A 14,581-nucleotide genomic window follows, 5' to 3' on the forward strand; every position below is an offset into this window, starting at 1 on the left:
TTTTGTTTTTAATGGCTATTAATATATTAATCTTTCTCAGATATGACTGAAATGTAAAGCAGCTGTTCTTTAAAGGTGCACTATGTAGGATTTTTGCAGTAAAATATCTAAAAACCACTAGGCCAGTGTTATATATTTTTATCAGTTGAGTTTTTACAATGTCCCAATTGTTTCCAACTATTTGTAAATTGTGAAAAAAAATGCTATTTTAACCAATGAACCGGGACGTGTGAGGGAGTCGGCTGTGAGTTGCATCATATCTGTGTTCCCTTCAGCTTCCGCTTTTATTTTGCAGAAACGCTTTACTCTGAACAAGTGTCACAGCAGCCGCTGAGGGAACACACAGATGTCATAACATCATTTTAAACAAACTTAAATTAATCTAATATGATAAACAGAGCTGCGTTACCTAAAACTCATGACCAGAAAAGCGGAAATGGCGCCTGCGACTGTGTCCTGTCATAATAAAAGTCCTGCTTCTCGCGAGCCGTGTGTTGTGTAATGCTGCGTTCACACCAAACGCGACTGATTTTCATGTTAAGTAAATGCAGAGACGCGAATAGGCATTCTGCGGCACGAATGATGCGGCAAGAATCACTGAATTGAGCGCTTTGAACGCGTGATTCAAGCGAATCGCTCAAGTTGAAAAATCTGAACTTTGGCGGATATTCGCATCGCGTTAACTATTGAGGAGCCTGCTGTCACTTGTTGAAGTGATGGATGGGAAACCCCGAGGCCAGAGTAATTTAAAAATACTACTGTTAAGGTGACACAAAATGTAGTTTTAATAGTTTTTCAGGTGAGAATGTAGTTGTTTAAAGCTCAAATATGTGGTTTGCTCAGCGCTCATCAACCCCGGTGAGAGCAGCCTTAACTGGGCTAGTCCTCCTACTGACTAGCACTTCCTGGCAGAAGCCCCTCCCATGATGCGAATTCATCTCTGTTGTGTAGTGAATGTCACACGTGAATGAAGCGAATTTCGCGCGCGAATGGATTCAAAATGTTCACGCGTCCAACTTCGCACGAATAGCTCATCTTATTTGCATCATTTGAGTGCAGTGTGAATGCAGCATAACAATCGCTCCAGTGGCCTTGCTCAGATCCTCAACACTCAGTCCTCAATCCATGAGTCCTATTCCTATTCTTTCCCACCGGCTGTGAGGTGAAGACCACATACACATGTCCCAAGATTCTGCTCTCCAACTTGACATCATCAAACTACGGCTTTGTTTTGAATAGGCAACCTCTAGTGGACAGAAAAATTACATAGTGCAGCTTTAAAGGCTCTTCTAGTGTCATTTGCCTGTCAGTTTATCATGGAGTCGATCTGAACTGAGCAGAAGCGTCTGCTGCGATTGATGTTCATTTATCGGAGACTCATAACCAACCTAGAAGATGATTTGAGAACAATCTAATCTTTCATATTTGATTGGGGGCTTTAAACGCTCTTAAGGGTCTTGTCTGTCTTTCAGGGTTATTATTGTTCAGTCAGAGCTGGTTAATGGTGTTCAGATCAGATGTTTCTAATCATAATCAAATCCTCTACTAGCTGAACATGAACGCATGAAGACATAAGCGCTCTCCTCTCTTTACATGTTCAGTGTCTGATATCTTTTTTAACGCTTTATCGCTTATATTTTCTTAAGGCGAGACACAGATCTCACTTCTACTGCTGTATATCTGTCATATGTATTTTCTTGCCTTTATCATTAAAGTTTTCTCACTCTGAGGTTCAAGAGTCTCTCCATGTTTTATTACATTTATTATATCGAGCGCCTCCTGGAGGAATTCAGATTTAATGTGTATTTTAAAGGGTTCAAACGTATATAAAGCTTTACATTTTTATTTATTATTAGCTCAATTTTTAAATTTGTTTCCACAATAATAATAAAAAAACTCCCCCCTGCTTCTCCTTTAACCTGAAAAAACACTGATTTGTGACACATTATAATATACTTTGAGATCACAGTGAAACACATAAACACATCATCAGCCAATGATAAAGTCTTTAAATCTCTAGCGTGATTAGTCTCCGTGTCTCATCTGTGGAGCAACACCTCCATCTACTGGCTCAAACGGAACTGACATGTTATCAGGAGTTATTTGCTCAGTAACTTCTGTCTCTGACTCCACTAGTTCTTAGGGGTGAGACGAGACATTAGATTGAGACTTTTGAGATTTTTATTTTACAGTAGCTCGTCTGTTTGATCGGACCACACGGGCCAGCCTTCGCTCCCCACGTGCATCAATGAGCATTGGCCGCCCATGACCCTGTGGCCGGTTCTCCACTGTTCCTTCCTTGGAGCACTTTTGATAGATACTGACCACTGCAGACCGGGAACAGCCCACAAGAGCTGCAGTTTTGGAGATGCTCTGACCCAGTCGTCTAGCCATCACAATTTGGCCCGTGTCAAACTCAATCAAATCCTTACGCTTGGCCATTTTTCCTGCTTCTAACACATCAACTTTGAGGACAAAATGTTCACTTGCAGCCTAATATATCCCACCCACTAACAGGAGCCGTGATGAAGAGATGATCTCATCGATGCACTGCCAGAGAAAGTAAAACTAAAATTACCGGTGTGTGTGAAATGCGTTATACAAATAAACTTAAGTCTAATAAGCACAAACTGTGTTAAATAGCTAAAAAAGTACACAGCGTTTTCTATAGGCTACTTTACATGAGTATCAAGCGTATTCTTCTTATAACACTTCATAAACAACTTAATTTTTAATGATTATTAAAAAAAAATTAATAGAGTATTTTCTAGCATAAACTAAAACATACTATATTTTATGTACTGAATACTTATCGAGTTCCCCATATTAGTTCTTTTCACTTACAATCAGGGGCGGATCTACAGGGGGGCAAGGGGGGTCAGGTGCCCCCCCCCCCCCCATTCCAGAGCCTTGCCCCCCCAGCTGCCCCCCAACCATGATATTCTAAAAACTGTAGTCCTACTTGTAAAAACAAGCCAGTATGTCCAATGCATTTACCAAAAGTAAACAATTTAATTTTTAATTTTAAATGTATTAACATTAAAATACATAAAATACCCCTCCCCCGCGGCCCGCCCCGCCCCGCCCCTCAAATACGTCCCTGATTCAAACGTGCAGAGCGGCGTTCGTTCGCTCTGGCTCACACACACACACACACACACACAGCGAGTCTGCAGCGGTGCAAAGCCCAACAAAACCACTGGAGAGACTGAGCTGCCCCAGAGCCTCTGAAGATGACGTAAGTTTCCCCAGCTAGGTGTAGTTTAAACACACGTTTAACTTAAAATTAAATTTGTAATGAATGTATTGTGTACTAAAGACGATTCAGCATCAGCAAAAACAGCGAGTCTACGTTAGCCAAAATTAGCGCCGGACCGACAGACTAGACAGAGCAGGTTAACCTACTTTTGAGTTTTGATATTTAAAAAAAATCTCAGCTCTCAGATTCTGTCACTTTTATTACGAAATTCAAACAATAAATGCCGTTTTGGCGCTTGTAAATGTTACGTGACAGATCCCAAGCTGCACTTGGACCGATCAATTCTAACTTACTAACTTAGCTAGTAAACACGAATGAACAATGTTGAAAGAAACAGTAGCCTACAACTTACCTAAATGTATTCCTCATATATAATATCGACCTATCCATCTAACAAAGGGGTCAAAGAACAACTGGAGAACAATTGTCACAACATTTACCTCAGGATCATAAATAGCTAGAGCTAGAGTATTTAGCTAAATATGTGTTGTGTACCATAATACATATTTATTATATTTGTATTTATATCATTAAATAAAGTTATTATAATAAAAAATAAATAATCTGAGTTATTTTTTACTTAAATAACACTGCCAGCTGATAGGGCTCTCTGTATGTTTACAGCATTAGGTGAGTTGTTTTTTCTTGAGATTAGGTACATCTTGTGTGCCCTAATATTTATCCAAATGAATCAATATTAAATAAAATCACAATAATATAATTGAATTGAAATAAAGCGTTGCTTACCAGAAATTGTACCATGTAAACACTGTAACATGTTGTCACTAAACCTAATAAAATTGAGTTGTTTCTAAAATGTTAGTGACAATCACAATGCACTTATTGTGATGCAATTATTATTATTATTTTTTACATTTGATTTAGCTAAGCAGTCCTATTAAATCCAATTCCTCTCAGATATCACAGCAATGAAACCAGTTTAGAACTGGGGAAATAAATATAATAGGATTAAGTTGTCTAAACATAACTGGTGTGTGCATGTGATAAATCTTTCTGTTTTTATATTTGTTATATAGGCTACTTATTAGCTACATGGCCCTACTAGGCTAGTGACAATGCCCCCAAATTTTGAGATACCCCTACCGGAGGTAGAACCAAACCCAACAATGTTTTTCCTCCTCTCTAAGGTCTCCCATTTATGAAATGGATTCTTGGCTAAAAATATTTTACTGCTAAGATTGTTAAATTAACAGATATTGTTATACACCCCAAAACCAAAAAGGGACTAAAATATAGCCTGTCCGTATGGGAGTTAAGGCATATAAACTAATGCAGATCAATCACACAAGCTCTGAGAGCTTTGAAACTTGACATGTTTGTAGTCAGGAAGTTGATTTAACTGCTAGAAAAGACTGGATGTGAATATATTGATGTATGGAATAAATAGAGACATATAAACACATACCTAAAATAACCGGACATGCACAAATTGAATATCTATACAGAATGTTTTCATTTACTTTATGGTTGCTTAGCCAGGGATTGTCATATAAACACATATGATGGCTTGTTGGAAAGGTGAGGTTGTGCTGAATCCAGCAATACCAAATATGAAAATATAGCATGATCAAATCAGGGTATTCTGTTACTCAATGTATGAGGTGTCTAAAATGAATGGAAATGGAACACTAGCATAATTTAGTAGGCCTACAAAGCCCATTATCAGTGGTGAGAAGAATGTTGAGAAATTCAAATATGAGATACATCTAATAATGAAACATTTCATATGGCACCTTGTACTATATGGAAACAAAGACTGAAATCGAAAGATAACACGTTACCATAGCACAAACAGGAGACTCGGAGTCAGCATAGCAGTTTGACTTTAATGAGCCTTTTAATAGAACTATAACTTAACATCACACAATACAAATTAAATTACTGTCTTAAATCAAACAAATGGCAATCTAACTAAACAAACACTCCACGGGGGAATGAGCCCTGTCTTCTCAGGCTGTTTTTTTTCTAGTAGCAACCATTTGGAACATGAACTGCTTTTGGTAGCCATTCTTAGGTCAGCCCCTCATGATGTTACAACTGCAACACACCACTGTCACTCATCCACATTGTCATCAGTGACAAAGTTGGTCATATTTGGAGAGTCTGGGAAAGGGCAAGAGCAAAACCCTGTGCAGGTCAAGCCCACTGAAAGACACTGGCATTTGGTGGCATCATTGCAGTTTTCATCTTTACAGTAGAGGTGGGTGATGTCTCTAACTTCTTTAGGTGCTGGTGCCTTCTGTAACATCACAGGTTCAATACACCCATCTTCTCTGAGCCTCCATCCTCTACCAACTGGGTTCCAGAGAAGAGGTTTGGCCAGGTGGCTGTGGCGCCACACTGCTGTTTGGTACAAAGCTCTCAGCACATGTTGCTGGAAGGCATCTTCTGTTGGGGGTAGATTTGCTGCTGACAAATCTGTGGTAGATGCTAGTGTGTACCTCAGCTCATCCAGGTTGGTGCAAGGATGCCTATCCACCTTTTTCTTTTGGCCATACAGGAGGAGGGCATACCTTCTTGCCACAGGCAAAGCCTCTTCCAGGCTACCAGAGAGTCCAAATTTGGTCATTTCCTGTAACTCACAAAGATGGGTCTTCCGTCTTGTGAGGGCAGTGGCCTTCCCAATTCTGTACAAACTGCTTGTGGTGTCACAACCCGTGAGGGCGTGGCATGCAGGTAAACACTCACAAAGCACTGCTCCAAGCTTCTGAGCGATCGAACAGATAGGGACAAATCTTTCCTTAAGGCCATGTCCCGAGTGCATTAAACACTACTGAGGATCCAAACATCCCTTTGCTTGAATAGTACAGAAGCAAAACGAGTACATCTGTATCATCACATTTGACAATTAGACAAGAATGTGACTGTGCAAGGTGTATTGCATGTAACACCAGCCTCGTGTCAGCCTCCTCTTGGTCACTGTAAAGGTCTTTCAAGCAGTCAATGCCTGACTTGCTAACACTCTTAACCTCCTGACCATTTTCAAAGCCACCTGCCAAGATGACAGTGTTCCCTGAAGGAATTCTCATTGGCCCAGTACTGGTGATGTGGGTGCTGACAAAGCTACATAGAGCAGCCTTGTTTCCACTGATCCTGAGGTATTTTCTGTAGTTTGGAACACTTGTTTGTCCTGTGATGATGTGTGTTTGTCTGCTGGTGTGAATTGTGCCTCTTCTTTGTCTTTCAAGATCTTTGACGGAGTGTTGGTGGTCATATCTATCAAACACTATAACGACACAGCTGTTACCTTCCTTTCCCATTAAAGTTGCAATCTTTTTCCAGACACACTCACCCAGGTCATTGAACGTTTGAAAGACTGAATCATTGAGACTCTGTAGAAGAGCCATGCCATCAATGATATATGCTGATGGTTCTTTAACATTTGGCAGCTGCTGTGTCTCTTTAACAACAGCTATTATACAATGATCTATTGCTAAGGGTTCTTCGCTCAGAGCGTGAAGCTGACTTTCAACTTCACCTGAATTGCATGTGTGAAGTGATACCTTGGTTCAGAGCTGCTGGCAGGACCAATTATGGCAAGTACATGCCAGTCTATGTTGCAGAAATGAAAGCACTTGAACATGAACAACCAGAAGCGTACACATTCATGCAGCAAGGCGGTTTTGTTGTTCGCCGGTCTGAGCATCGAAGCTTCAACTGTGTGGCTACTGATCAGGCACTAGAGCAAACCATTAATTGAGAAGGCAAGAGTCAAGGTGGAGTTGTTGGGAGTTGTTGGGTTCACATTACGAAAAGGAGCTCTCACAAGATGGTTGATGACAAGACATGTGACCACAGCATATGTGGATGCCATGAAAGAGCTTTGCGACACTGATGATCAGAGCTCGAAAGCACACAAGGAGCATGGAGCATCCAGAATGGACAGAGACGAAAGAGACATACATAAGATAATGGAAGCTGTGGAGCAGAGGCAGAATCCCGTTGATCTTGATAACATTCCTGAGGAACTGATCAACATTGCAAGTGGTCAGGTTGCATCTGAGAAAGTTAAAATCTGCCAAATGTTAAAGAACCATCAGCATATATCATTGATGGCATGGCTCTTCTACAGAGTCTCAATGATTCAGTCTTTCAAACGTTCAATGACCTGGGTGAGTGTGTCTGGAAAAAGATTGCAACTTTAATGGGAAAGGAAGGTAACAGCTGTGTCGTTATAGTGTTTGATAGATATGACCACCAACACTCCGTCAAAGATCTTGAAAGACAAAGAAGAGGCACAATTCACACCAGCAGACAAACACACATCATCACAGGACAAACAAGTGTTCCAAACTACAGAAAATACCTCAGGATCAGTGGAAACAAGGCTGCTCTATGTAGCTTTGTCAGCACCCACATCACCAGTACTGGGCCAATGAGAATTCCTTCAGGGAACACTGTCATCTTGGCAGGTGGCTTTGAAAATGGTCAGGAGGTTAAGAGTGTTAGCAAGTCAGGCATTGACTGCTTGAAAGACCTTTACAGTGACCAAGAGGAGGCTGACACAAGGCTGGTGTTACATGCAATACACCTTGCACAGTCACATTCTTGTCTAATTGTCAAATGTGATGATACAGATGTACTCGTTTTGCTTCTGTACTATTCAAGCAAAGGGATGTTTGGATCCTCAGTAGTGTTTAATGCACTCGGGACATGGCCTTAAGGAAAGATTTGTCCCTATCTGTTCGATCGCTCAGAAGCTTGGAGCAGTGCTTTGTGAGTGTTTACCTGCATGCCACGCCCTCACGGGTTGTGACACCACAAGCAGTTTGTACAGAATTGGGAAGGCCACTGCCCTCACAAGACGGAAGACCCATCTTTGTGAGTTACAGGAAATGACCAAATTTGGACTCTCTGGTAGCCTGGAAGAGGCTTTGCCTGTGGCAAGAAGGTATGCCCTCCTCCTGTATGGCCAAAAGAAAAAGGTGGATAGGCATCCTTGCACCAACCTGGATGAGCTGAGGTACACACTAGCATCTACCACAGATTTGTCAGCAGCAAATCTACCCCCAACAGAAGATGCCTTCCAGCAACATGTGCTGAGAGCTTTGTACCAAACAGCAGTGTGGCGCCACAGCCACCTGGCCAAACCTCTTCTCTGGAACCCAGTTGGTAGAGGATGGAGGCTCAGAGAAGATGGGTGTATTGAACCTGTGATGTTACAGAAGGCACCAGCACCTAAAGAAGTTAGAGACATCACCCACCTCTACTGTAAAGATGAAAACTGCAATGATGCCACCAAATGCCAGTGTCTTTCAGTGGGCTTGACCTGCACAGGGTTTTGCTCTTGCCCTTTCCCAGACTCTCCAAATATGACCAACTTTGTCACTGATGACAATGTGGATGAGTGACAGTGGTGTGTTGCAGTTGTAACATCATGAGGGGCTGACCTAAGAATGGCTACCAAAAGCAGTTCATGTTCCAAATGGTTGCTACTAGAAAAAAAACAGCCTGAGAAGACAGGGCTCATTCCCCCGTGGAGTGTTTGTTTAGTTAGATTGCCATTTGTTTGATTTAAGACAGTAATTTAATTTGTATTGTGTGATGTTAAGTTATAGTTCTATTAAAAGGCTCATTAAAGTCAAACTGCTATCCTGACTCCGAGTCTCCTGTTTGTGCTATGGTAACGTGTTATCTTTCGATTTCAGTCTTTGTTTCCATATAGTACAAGGTGCCATATGAAATGTTTCATTATTAGATGTATCTCATATTTGAATTTCTCAACATTCTTCTCACCACTGATAATGGGCTTTGTAGGCCTACTAAATTATGTTAGAGTTCCATTTCCATTCATTTTAGACACCTCATACATTGAGTAACAGAATACCCTGATTTGATCATGCTATATTTTCATATTTGGTATTGCTGGATTCAGCACAACCTCACCTTTCCAACAAGCCATCATATGTGTTTATATGACAATCCCTGGCTAAGCAACCATAAAGTAAATGAAAACATTCTGTATAGATATTCAATTTGTGCATGTCCGGTTATTTTAGGTATGTGTTTATATGTCTCTATTTATTCCATACATCAATATATTCACATTCAGTCTTTTCTAGCAGTTAAATCAACTTCCTGACTACAAACATGTCAAGTTTCAAAGCTCTCAGAGCTTGTGTGATTGATCTGCATTAGTTTATCCACCTTTTTCCGGGGGGCGCTACTGTAAAAAAGAACGTGGGTACAACTTCCGGTGAGACAGCGGAAGTAGTATGCCAATGGTATTTTGTGTGCTAGTTAGTGACGAGGCTACGTTTTTATTTAATTATTCGGATCATTGTTTTAATATGTAAAGTCGCAAACCTTTAAGAGAGATGTCGTTGCGGGGCTCAGGGACAACATGTGCTGTTCGCGGGTGTACAAATAACCGGACTAAACTAATTCAGTGGCGTAAACGTGAGTGTTTTGAACATAACTAAGTCAGAGTGTTCCTGCCAACGATGGTACAGTTTCCATCGTCTCCCAATAGACGACGAACCAAAAAGAATATGGTTGAAGAACTTAAACTTTAAAAAAACACCCAAACATCTGTTTGTGTGATCGTTTCACTTCGTTGACAAGAAGCCAACACAGGATAACCCGTACCCAACGCTTTTTCTGGGTTACGAGAAGCCACCGGAGAAGAGACGCCGACCCAGGGCTCGACATGCTAATTTTAATTTAATTAAATGTTCTGGATACCACTGCTAACTGAATGTGCAAGTAAAAAATGTTTTGATAATTACTGTCTTTGTGTATTTATTTCTTCAGAATATCCGTGGACTAAAACTGATTGTATAGTGTAAACCAGGGCTATTCACATCTTAGGCTTTCATTGTGTTGTTGGCAAGTGTGGTGTGGCAAGCAGCGGGGCGAGGGACCGCGAGAGCGGGCCGGTGATTAATGTCAACGAGTGCCAGCTGCGTGGCACACCGGTCTCGTCTCGCTGCTTGCCACACCACAGCAAGGCTTCAAATTTTAAATTTGTACTTTTTTTTTTTACCAGATTGTGCCACAAGGGTTAAGTGAAAGTTCCTGTGAAGCAACATATGCAAAACATGAATGAATGACACACACTAAACATTTCAATTTAGTATTTATTAGTTAATTAATAATATCGCAATACAATAAACAAACACAGTGCACTTAATTGTCCTTACTTTACCGACCTTCCACAAAAGTGCTGCTGCATGACTACAAGAGCGTCCTGGCCCTGCAATACATGAACAACCCGCTGTCTGTAAGTTAACTTACTTCACCTGTCACCGATGCTAGCACCCAAGCCTTATGATGGGATACTTGAAGGCTCTCGCTCGGCTCAACGTCCGCTATTAGATAAACTAGGTTGTTTCCAACATCCTTAAATAACACCCGACCGACTTTATCACTATGCAAATACTGATACGCCTCTGAGCTTTTCAAATTGCTCATTGCCTTACCATCACAGGCTACTGAATCAAGAAAATAGCTAAAAATACCACCGTACGTGATACGAGGCCACTTTTTTACGTCATCTTCCCAACCAACTACAGCGGAAGGTAAAGGTACTGTTGTTTCACCATTTTTAAGTTCGTTGAGGTTGTGTTCCCACATAGTTAGCACGTTTGGATAGCTTGAATGACTGTCAATTGTTAAATGTCAATGTCGTCCCGCTTGTTTATTTCGAACCGGAAGACGCGCCCACTTTTGACGCAAGTGTTCATGGGGCGTAGGAAACTTGTGGATATGCCTTAACTCCCAAACGGACAGGCTATATTTTAGTCTCTTTTTGGTTTTGGGGTGTATAACAATATCTGTTAATTTAACAATCTTAGCAGTAAAATATTTTTAGCCAAGAATCCATTTCATAAATGGGAGACCTTAGAGAGGAGGAAAAACATTGTTGGGTTTGGTTCTACCTCTGGTAGGGGTATCTCAAAAACTAAAGCACTTTTTGACCATTTGTCACTAGCCTATACAGTGTAATGTACTTCAAGGATATTCAGAGGTTTTCACATATTGACTTTTGCAGGCAAGAGTAGTTGAAGAAAGTAGCTGGAGCCTAACCATGAAAAGGAAGGCTAAAAGTAAGAATATTTCTAGCTTTTTTGCTAAAAAAAAAATCCAAAGAAGTACACAAGAGGAAAAGGGTGAGGGAAATGAAGGAGAAGGCAGTAAACTGGAGAGACCAGGAGGGTCAGAGCAGGAGAAGACAGAAGGAGACAAGGAAATAAGTGACAGAGAAGAGGAAATAGTGAAGGAGACAAGGAAAAAGAAGAATCAGTGAGAGATGAAGAGGAGGCTCCAGATTCAGATAGAGGGATAAGGAGGAGGAAGATGACAGAGAGGAAGAGAGTAGACCTTCAATACTTTTTAATATTTTTCATTTTTGCTTTTTATACCGTTTTGCTTTGTTTGAACGCTGGGCTTATTACTGTTGTGAATTAAAAACCTTTGTAGTGTGTAAGGGCATGATTAAACAATAAGTACTGTAGTTTAAAAGTGGTTTTGTGTTTGTTTTGTTAAAGCAATTCACATATAGGGATTTCCATGTACCGTCTACACCTGCCACCCTGCCAAGACCTCTTGCCACCCCTTTGCCCTGTTGAGTGAGGATTGAACCAGATAAATATCACAGTTCATCCGTGTTTTAGACATTTTATGGGTTTCTCAGTGAACCAGTGAAGACAATATTTCTCAAATTAGTTTTTTTTCTCTCTCATAGACTGGGCCGAACAAGACCCAGTGAGAGAGGAGTCCAGGAGACTTTCCCTATGGTTGTCCTTAGGCCTGTCACGGTAACTAATTTTGCTGGATAATAAATTGGCCAAGAAATTATTGCGATAAACGATAATATTGCCGTTCTGAGACCATTTTCATCTAAAATAATGACAATGGCATAATAATGCAGGTACACCTTTTCAAAGATCAATAAACTTTTATTTCTAAACACTATTTAAAGGGGGGGGGGGGGTGAAATGCTGTTTCATGCATACTAAGCTTTTTACACATTTAAAGACTTGGATTCCCATCCTAAACATAGACAAAGTTTCAAAAACTAATGTTGGACGTTTGATGGAGTATTTCTGTGTTAAAAATACTCCTTCCGGTTTCTCACAAGTTTCGGAGAGTTTTTTTCGAGTATGGGTCTACTTGACGTTAAATAGATCGGAAGGTCCTTGTATGGGCCGTACGGGCTCTTCTCCCGGTAGGGCGCGCGCGCGTGTAACTAGAAGGAGAGAGAGGAAATGCACGCCGTAAACAGTCTCTCAGGTGCAGATCCAGTCGTCCGTGAACACTTATGACGCGCCGCGCTCCACTTTATTCCTATGGGTGAGGTCGAGCGACTTCAGCGCTTCAGCACAGCATTCCGGGAAGGCAGCGCTGCATTTGAACCGATTTGAACGCAGAAATGGGAAGCTTCAAGGCATCGGTTCAGTCGCGTCGCAAAGTGGATTTCCACGGTCACTGCTGTCACAGGACTTCACCAAATCATACCAAAGAAGTGTGTTTTTGACAGAGCAGTCCCAGCGATAAAGGTCCGGTCCTGCTTTGGAAGCAGCCAGTGAGTAAATCAACTTCAAATGTCTCTGCTATTGGCTACCGTCGCATGAGTAAACATCAGTAAACGATACGATCACGTGCTTCGTCATTCAAATGCGCTAACGGTTACTCCATTGTTGTTCTGTATAACGTTACACTATTCTGACTCTGACGTGCAAAACCGTTTTGCTTGCTACCTCTAAGGTCTAGTCACATACAATAGTCCATAAACCGAATCATGTCCTCATAAAATGCGAGTAAAGACACACAAAGGCCCCTAAATACAGTACATACCACAGAGACGGACATCCTGATGTTGCCGTTTCTCCTGTTCAATTTATTTCAGCCTCAGATTTGATTGTGGATCATTATCTGTATTAGCTGAGATAGCGATGGGTTTCTCCGCGCTTGAGGACGTCACCGCTTTGTGCACATTCGTCATTCTTTAGCTCCGCCCACTCGATACGCCTCCAGGCGCTCGGTTTTTTCCGGAAAGACTCGGTACAGCCCATATTTCTTTTATAAATATGATAAAACTAAAGACTTTTCGGAGATATGAAGGATGCAATACTACTCTATAGGTACTCAAGATTGACATAAGATTGACTGAAACTGAGTGTTTCACCCCCCCTTTAACGCTGAAAATGGAAAACATTTTAAATATCCACAATAAATGAACAAAACGACCAAAAACAATAAAAGCAATGGACTCTCAGTCTGTTCACAAAAATGCACTTGAATGAATACCAAAAACAATAAATTAAATGGATGAAAACTGCAACTGATGATTGTGTTTAAGGTGTATATTATGGGCGGCACGGTTCACAAAACCCACTGTTCGGTTCATATCATGATTTTAGGGTCACGATTTTCAGTTCTGTATGGTTCTTGTTGTTTTTTCTTTTAAATGTGCCCTAGAATGATTTGAAACAATATGTTAAATTGTTCTCTGATATCTACATAGAGGGTATTTCGCTTATTTAAGGGCAAAAATTGTCCAGATACAGTTTTACCGTTTCTACACTGCAGTTCAGCTGTTCAATGAAGCGGCTCATGAGTCCTGACAGAACACAGACCGACTGAATGACACTTTAAGCAGAACATCTCAAATTAAGTTTGCTAAAATGCAGCTTACTTGTTTATTGGTGTTTTCAGATTATCCATGCGCGAGAAAGAGCTTGCGTGCTTCCGGTTGCCAGATTTCAGTAATTTAATTCTCCCAAACAGAGCTTTTCTGTGAAAAGAACAGATATACTATCTGGTATTTTACCTAAACATGTCCAATCTGGCAACCATATGCACACGAGCTCTCTCTCGTGTGCAGAGGATCTGAAAACACCAATAAACAAGTAAGCTGCATTTCAGCAATCTCCATTTGACATGTTCTGCTTAAAGTGTCATTCAGTCTACATTTTAGACATGTCTTTTTTTGTCAACGATATTGCATATTTATATAACGTTAGTCACAATGTGGGCTACGCAGTGACTGTGATGTAGTCTGAAAGCATGCAAAAACATCCTAGGACTACTTCAGTTCTCAAAAATATAAATATATAACTTATATTTTTATAAGTATAAACTTCGTTTTAACTTATAAGTCGTTTTAACTTATATGGTGGAAAAGGTGACGTTTGCTAGAAGGATCGAGTGAATGATCTGTAAGCAACGTATCTACGGTTGTATATTGTAATACAAAATAATATTAACCTTTGTCATTAGACACACTATTTAGTTTTGTATGGTACTTGGTGTTTCCTATTGTTACTGTACTAGCATCTTGTGTCATCTAGACAATGC

The 14,581-nt window shown here is 40.7% G+C and overlaps 1 pseudogene; it reads left to right on the forward strand.

Annotated features, from left to right (window-relative positions):
* LOC137039679 (uncharacterized) overlaps window positions 1-14,581 on the forward strand; it is a 36,800-nt pseudogene that overhangs the window by 14,303 nt on the left and 7,916 nt on the right.

This window comes from Pseudorasbora parva, chromosome 14, assembly GCF_024679245.1.
Source record: "Pseudorasbora parva isolate DD20220531a chromosome 14, ASM2467924v1, whole genome shotgun sequence".
Taxonomy (NCBI): domain Eukaryota; kingdom Metazoa; phylum Chordata; class Actinopteri; order Cypriniformes; family Gobionidae; genus Pseudorasbora; species Pseudorasbora parva.